Consider the following 7,953-nt stretch of genomic DNA (forward strand, 5'->3'; position numbering starts at 1 on the left):
CAGGGATGGGGCAGCCACAGCTTCTCTGGGCACCCTGTGCCAGCGCCTCAGCACCCTCACAGGGAAGAGCTTCTGCCTAAGAGCTCATCTCAGTCTCCCCTCTGGCAGGTTCAAGCCATTCCCCTTGGCCTGGCCCTCCAGGCCCCTGTCCCAAGCCCCTCTCCAGGTTTCTCATCAGAGCCTGTTTGCTGCCTGGCACATCCTTTGGGATGGGGTGCAGTGTTTGCAGATGCTGTGGACTTCAGGGTGACTGGCAAGCGAAGTCCAGCATGGTGTTGCTTAACCTGTGGCTGTCAGGCTGCTGCAGGACCTAATGCAGAGCAGCAAGAGAACCACCAGCAGAAACCATTGCAAACATTTCATGGTGACATTTCCATGAAGCTGGCAAATGAATTCAGGGATCAGCTCCTGACCAGTGCCTGGGCTGAAGCAAACCCCTAGTAAGTACAACAGCAGCAGCAAAATATCTGTAACACTAGAAAATATTCCTGGCAGAAAGATAAGAACTGCTTCTACTTCCCACCTCTTCTCCAGGTAGCAGTGCAATGCAGGACAGCCTGCCTGCTGGTCCTCCTTCAGAAGTCACTCAACTATCCAATAAAACAAGGAAATGATATTAAAACCCAAGAGTAAGAAGCTCTGCCCCTGCCAATAGGGGGATAAAATCGTACCTGTGCTCTCATAAAGAGCTGACTCTGTTGTTTCATTTACACCGTAAATTGAGACCCCATCTGCTTCGAGGTGTGTGGAGCTCTGCATGCGGAGCCAGCACTGTGCGTTGTGATGCAGTGTTGGTGACATCTCCTTCATGGGGTATGGGCTGTCCCTGCTGGTGGGAACAGCTGAATTCCTTCCCAGGTTTCTGCTATTTAATGGCTGAAAAGGAAGACTTTACTCATTGGCTCTGTCTCAGGGCATCAAACCACCCCATGGCGGTCAGGCAAGGGGCTAGGCTGGACAGGCCTTTAGGACAGTGTGAGGTGTCCCTGCCCATGGCAGGGGGTTAGAACTGGATGATTTTAAGGTCCTTTCCAACCCAAACCATTCTAGGATTGATTCTATGATTCTATGGTAAGAAGTTATCCCCCCTTCTATGACTGAGGAAACAAGCACGGAGGGTCACGGGGAGAACGACTTGTCCAGGGTGCAGGAGGGAATGGGTGGCGTGGACAGAGATGTTTCTGATTACCTGAGCCAAGCAATGAGGTATGAACCTGTTCTGATGTAGGACTGGGTGCACCCCACTTCAGCTATGCCAAGGTTGGTTGGGATTGGGGAACACCCCTGGTCACCCCGCAGCAACGACAGAGAGGGCAAAAGATTGGGACCCCTTTGCTTCACAAGAACCAAAAGAGAGAGAAATCTTCCAAAGCCAGGGTGGGAAGTGCAGGGCAGGTGAAAGGAGGAAGTGTTCACATCCGAGATCAATTCCTCCAGCTTCTCCCCTTTCATTCGGGGACGTTCAGGGCGGTGGAAGCACAACAGTGCTGCCCATTTATCCGCAGCCTGCAAGTGGACAAGAGGACTTATTCTCCTGGCCTTGAGAATGGAATCTTCCCAGGGTAGGAGGCTGAGCCCAGGGCCTGAGGAACAAAAAAACCCCTTTTCATTGCGAGTCATTAGGAAGAGATAAAGGTCTGCTCGCTGGGTATCTCACTTGTCCTGCCAGCGCACCTTCTCAGCCCTGGGACAACAGTGGGGCCATTTGAAAAGGCCCTTTAATTATCTATTTCCTCCCATTGCTGCTGCTTGCAGAGGGAGCTATGGAAAGAATAAAGGGGGGGGAAAAATAGGGAAAAAAGGCTTATTTCAACAGTCCTTATCTGATAGCGCATTTGAGATGATCTTTTCTTGCCTTGCTCTCCTCCCAGTGCGCCCGGAGAGGGTTTTGTTTCCTTGGCCACCAGGAATAGGGCCGGGCGCTGTGGGTGGAGGAGTGGTGACAGGGTTGACAAAGGAGACCTCACTTTGCAGATAATAACTGGCCCTCGGGCCCTTTCAGGCAGGACACCCAAGCTCCCAGGGCTGGGATGTCTTTCAGGCTTGTCCTAATTCAGAGCCATTGTGGGGTATTTCTAAAGGAGGATGACAGCTGACATCAGCTCTCTATCTGCAGCAGGGTTTTGTCCCTCCAGCTCAAGCCATAGATTTCCCCCAGTTTGTTATGCAAAAACCAACAGAGGCTATTACTGATTTGTCTTTTTAATTCAGTAAAAGCAGAAGCCTGATAAATGCTGCTAAATACAGGCCTTCCCTGGGCGCATTTTGATCTGGGTTTTATTCAGGTCTCTGCATAGGGTACCACTGAGTTAGTGCAGGTTTACAGTGTGCCGGCTACCACAGAGACCCCCTGGGAAGACCACACAGCTCCTTTCTTTTATCCAAACCTCAAACTCATTGCAGTCCCCTGCAAAGTCCCTGCTCCGTGGCCAGATGCTTGCATGGACCCTTCCTGGCCCCTGGTTCTTGGCCACAGATGGCTCCTGCCACCCAGCAAGGATGCTCTTGCATCTTCAGCCTGGGTTTAGCTGCTGTACTTTGAGCTGTGTTCCCATCCATGCTTTTCCTGCAACTTCTGCATCATCTGAATCCCTCACTTCATGTTTTGGTGGCATATATGGATAGTCAGAACAATCAGCTTAATCCCCTAGGGAGTGATAAATAAATCCCTCATAGGAGAAGAGGGGCACTGATCAATAAGTCCATTTAAACACACCTTTTCCTGCCTTCAGGATCTCTTTCCCCAGAGATAAGCTCACATCTGACTCCTCTGGGCTCTGGCTTTGCATTCAAGCACCTCCGCAATGAAGGTGCTACATACAGACAGAAAGTGCTAGAAATAAGATAAAAAGGATCAATTTAATCACTTAGATGGACCTCTGCTCTCAGTTTCACCCCAATACCCCTGCATCAAGCTGTGTGCACAGCTGAACTCCCCTGCAAAAAGACATCCAGATTCAATGAGCAGGACAGGATAGTGTCAAGAGAGAGATGCCATCCCTGTCCTTTGGCAAAGTGCTCCCACAGGGAACTGCTGTCACTTCTCACAGTTTTTCCAGTTCAGGTGCCCTGTTTTGTGTCTCCTGCCTCTTCCTTCCAGGTTACAGAACATTTCCATGCCTGTATTTTCCTCATAGGAAGCATCTTGCACAACACCCCCACCTTCCTTTTGATACCACAGCATGAGCTGTCTGTGTCTCTGCCTTTGAAGGTGGGTTTCTTCTGATTCAATTGCCCTCATGGTGTTTTTAGCATGCTCACTCACTCCCATTTCTCTTCTAAAACATCACCACAACAACATTAGTGTTTATTACTGATATGGTATAAAGTAAAGCACCATCTTTTTCTTTGCTGCTGCTGTGCTTATATCCTCATAGGTCTCATGAAGCCTTTTTCCTCCTTTGGTAGGCAGAGACTCACTTCATGAACTTCTCTCTATGTATAAGCTGCTACTAAACTCAATTCATAAAGGACTTAACTGAAAGCAGAGCTGAAGCAATTCCCAAGCTCCATTAAATGAACATATTGAAGGTCATCTGCATGCAAAGGGTGTTCTGTGAACTGTCCCTTAAGCTGCAGCATGGTGCTAAGAAGGTGATTTCCACAGCACAGAAGTACCATAAAATCCATCCTCAACCCCCATGTTCCTTTAAGGTTAGCAGGAACCTGATACCAAAACATCTGATGAAGTGATAGTGGAGCTCAAGCTCCCCAGTCTGATGTGAACCAGCAAATAGGCACTAATTCCCAAGGTGTGAACGCAAACCAGACAGCGCAGAAACAAGTAACAAACCACAGCTGCTTAAGATGTTACTGGGTCTAAATGCTCCTTCTCTGCTCCTTGAGCTCTTTAGAAGCTCATCGGGGAGAGGATGGGTGTCCTTCTGCCCCCCACACATGGGCTACAGCCACGCTCATAGCCAGAACAGGGCCTGGGTGCTGGCCACGCTGTGCAGTTTTGGTCCGCTGCCTGTCCTGGGCTTAGGCCAGAGTCTGGGGTGATGGGCACACGTTACAGCTTGGGGAGATTCCAACCGGACACAAGGGGAAAGTTTTTCACGCTAAGAACAATCAGATGCTGGAACAGTCTCCGCAGGGATGCGGTGGATTCCCCAGGGCTGGACACTGCTAGGATTTGGCTGGACAGGGTGTTGGGACACAGACATCTCTCTCAGGCTGAGAGAGCAGGGCTGATTCCACTTGGAGAAGAGAAGGCTCCTGAAGGGGAGACCTGAGAGCAGCTCCAGTGCCTGAAGGGGCTGCAGGAAAGCTGGAGAGGGGCTTGGGACAAGGGATGTAGGGACAGGAAAAGGGGAATGGCTTGAACCTGCCCGAGGGGAGACTGAGATGAGCTCTTTCTTAGGCAGAAGCTCTTCCCTGTGAGGGTGCTGAGGCGCTGGCACAGGGTGCCCAGAGAAGCTGTGGCTGCCCCATCCCTGGCAGTGTTCAAGGCCAGGTTGGACACAAGGGCTTGGAGCAAGCTGCTGCAGTGGAAGGGGTCCCTGCCCATGGCAGGGGTTGGAGCTGGAGGAGCTTTGAGGTCCCTCCCAACCCAAACCATTCTAGGAGTCTATGAAGATTCTATGACATCCAGTCTAGCTCATGTTTTGCCTGGAAAGGTTGGACCAGATGGTCCTTGGGGTCCCTGCCAACCTGCAATCTATGGCTCTGTGATTCTACGATCTCCCAGTTTATGTATGATCATAGATCAGGGCAGTCAGAGCTCCCATCAAACCCCTTCACACATAACCATATTGTCCAAAGCCTGCCCCAGACACAGGTCTGAACCCACCCATTGGGTTAATGACATTTCTTCCTCGGTCCACAGTCTGACAGTGCTCAGCTGGACAAGAGCTCCCTTCCAGTGCCCTTTCCTCCTTATGTAGATCCTGCTGCTGTCTCCTCTGAGTCCTGGGGTTCTACCCATCTCAACCACTCAGACATGCCCATCTCAGCAGACCCATTTCTCAGCTGTAGCCCAACCCTCAAGGTTAACCTGGGTTTCTATCTCTATTTTCTCACAGGTTATGGTCTTACCCCTACAGCAGGCAACAGCAGTACTACCAGGCTCCCCTAGGCATAGATCAGAAGCTTTATCCTTCAAGCTAAGTCGTTTTCATTAAATGAAGGAAATGAATTAGACCTACTCAGATTTAAAGGGATCTCTGACTCTTTGAGGTGCTTCTCTTAACCTGACCTCTCCCACCTTTCTTTACAGACTTATGACCAGATCTCAGTCATGTTTCCCATGCTCCTGACAGTCGCACGCTAGGTAAAGTCACACTGGAGCTCAAAGTGAAAGAGCCATTGGAGTCCTAAAATATCCCTGAAAAAGGATGGAAATCCACAGGCCTCTGTGTCCTTATCTTCACTGGCCATTTTGTGATAAGCACTCATAAAATGAAGTAAAAACAGAGAGTTTTCCAGTGTCTTTTCAGAGATTGTTGGATGCGACAGAAATCAAGGCGATCTCTGCAGCCCATAACCGCTTGCTGAGAGGAGGTTAAGGTTGCTGCAAATCCTATTTGACCTTCTCAATGGAGTTAATGAGTCAGAAGACGTCCTGTGGATAATCCAATGAGGTGGATAAAAAGGTCCTGAACTACTTGGCATGAAGTCAGGGCCAGAGAATTCCCTTACCCGCTAATCCCTGTGAGCAGAGCAGCACAATCCCATCTCCTCTTAGAGTTTTAGGGGGTTGTCGTCATTGTTGCGGGCTTTCCTCTGTGGCCATTGTCTTTTATGGGAAAGCAGAGTATAGAAATTAGTAACAAAATACCTACTGTGTCAATCAGAAGCTAGAGTTTACAAGACACAAGAGAACTTTGTCCATATTCTATACATATTCATTCATTAACTGTTTTTACCTAATATCCCCAAGAAGTCTTAGATGTAGACCAGGACCCATTTAAACACAAACTTAAGTCAGTACACACAGTACACACTGTTAAAACCTTTTACTTAATTGCTCACTTTACTTGGTTTCATTTCAGTCTTATAAACCAGACCCCGAAATGCATCCTTTTGTGAACTTCCAAGATGCTTCTCCCATCCAGAGGCAATATGAAACCCTGCGACATCTGCAGCTGGCTTTTCCTGCCAGGTTTCAGTAGACATTTAGTGAACAGCAGTCAAGAATATCCAATACCAGTTTAGGGCTCCAACCCTCCATCACGATTTAAGGCAGAATTTATCTTAAGGCTTGGTAGCTCCCTGGAGAATGAGGTGTTGAGTTGTGTCTGGTCACCCAAGCTCCTGTGAAGCCAGGGAGAAAGGATTGTCTCTTTAGGGTGCGATTCCTCCTGTTCTAAAATACTGTTGAAAATCATCTTTTTGACCCACTCTCTGGAGATGCCATCCTCTTTCCAGTGTCTTTTGGGGGCAGCAGATGACTAGTTTATACAATATCAGTAACAGTTGGATGGATACAGTTAGGTGAATGGTATCAGCACTCAAGTGGCTCCTGATTAATTACAATATGGCACAGGGTGCCCAGAGAAACTGTGGCTGCCCCATCCCTGGCAGTGCTCAAGGCCAGGCTGGACACAGGGGCTTGGAGCAAGCTGCTCTAGTGGAAAAGGGGTCCCTCCCCATGGCAAGGGGTTGGAGCTGGATGAGTTTAAGGTCCCTTCCCACCCAAACCAGTCTGGGGTTCTATAATTCTATGAATATACAAGTCTCTATTATCACACAACTCATCTCTTAAGATATGCAGCATTTAAGAGCCCTATTTAAATGGAAGTCACCGTCAAGATGACAGGCTTTGCACACTCAGTTTATGGTCTTTGTTGTTGCTTAGGACTTCTACAATACGTCCTTTTGAGATGTGAGGATTACTGAGCTGCTCCCACTGCAGTCAGAGGAAAGATACAGCCCAATGCAGAGGAGAAAGTCAAGATCATAGTTTCATTCCTGATGTCTGCAGCAAGGGAACTAATGCTGCTGAGACAGCTCCTGAAGCTGGTGCAGAAAAAGGCTGCTGAGGTAACCAGGGAGCAGAGAGCTGGTGCAATGAGAGGGATCTAGAGCTGCGTGGCCTGGTTAGCTTAGCAAAGCAAGGCTAAGAAGTGATGTAACTGGTGACTAGAAATACATCTGGGAGTAATAGACCAACGTGGGGAGACAGCTATTAAAGCTAAAGGCCAGTGTTGGCACAGGAACAAAGGGATGGGAAACTGGCCACAGATAAAATCACACTGGAAATCAGACGGTTAAAGTGCTAGTGAGGTGAGATGCTGAAAGCCTCCGTGCTGGGGTAGAGTGAAGGGCGAGCAACCCATGTTTGTTATAAATCACTTCATGATACAGGGTTCTGCAAAATAAAGGGGTAGATTCACTGGCCTGGGACAGATCCTCCCTACCCCACCTCCCAAATCTTAGTTACAGCAGAAACAGGTAAATACAGCAGTAACCCTATTTGTTCACGGACTGCAGGTACCCATTGACTTCCCTACTGGAGAGTTTCTGGATGCTCTCAGAATACGACAGGACCTCATTCAGTCTTTCAGACCTTTATAAACCTATGTGCTGACTTGAATCCCTGCATGAAGCTTCTGCTTCCCCTATGGAATCTATTTTCTCTTGCCAGGATTCCAGGAGCCCAGGGATCATTGTCGTTGTTAGCAGTGAGCAATACAGGCTTCAAGCCATGAGACTTTGTCCTTAGAAGGAGTCTGGAAGTTAAGTGCATCTCTGCAACCACGCCGCCTCACCTCCCCATCCCTGGCTGTTCATCATGGTGAGGGTGAAGTTAGAGGCTACGTAAAAAGGTGGATGGGAGGAGAGTGGAATATCCTAGTGCAGAGGGCTGGTAGTGGCCTTCAGGGCTCATGCTGCCACTGCTCTCCCATCTTCCCTCAGCTCCTAGCTTGATCCACCTAAGGTTCTCTTATGGGTGCCATGGTTTAGTGTGAGGTGTCCCTGCCCACGGCAGGGGGGTTGGAACTTGATGAT

Source organism: Pezoporus occidentalis, unplaced genomic scaffold (genome assembly GCF_034315485.1).
Source record: "Pezoporus occidentalis ecotype Australia unplaced genomic scaffold, CSIRO_AGI_Poc_V1 ctg205, whole genome shotgun sequence".
NCBI classification, from domain to species: Eukaryota; Metazoa; Chordata; class Aves; order Psittaciformes; family Psittacidae; genus Pezoporus; species Pezoporus occidentalis.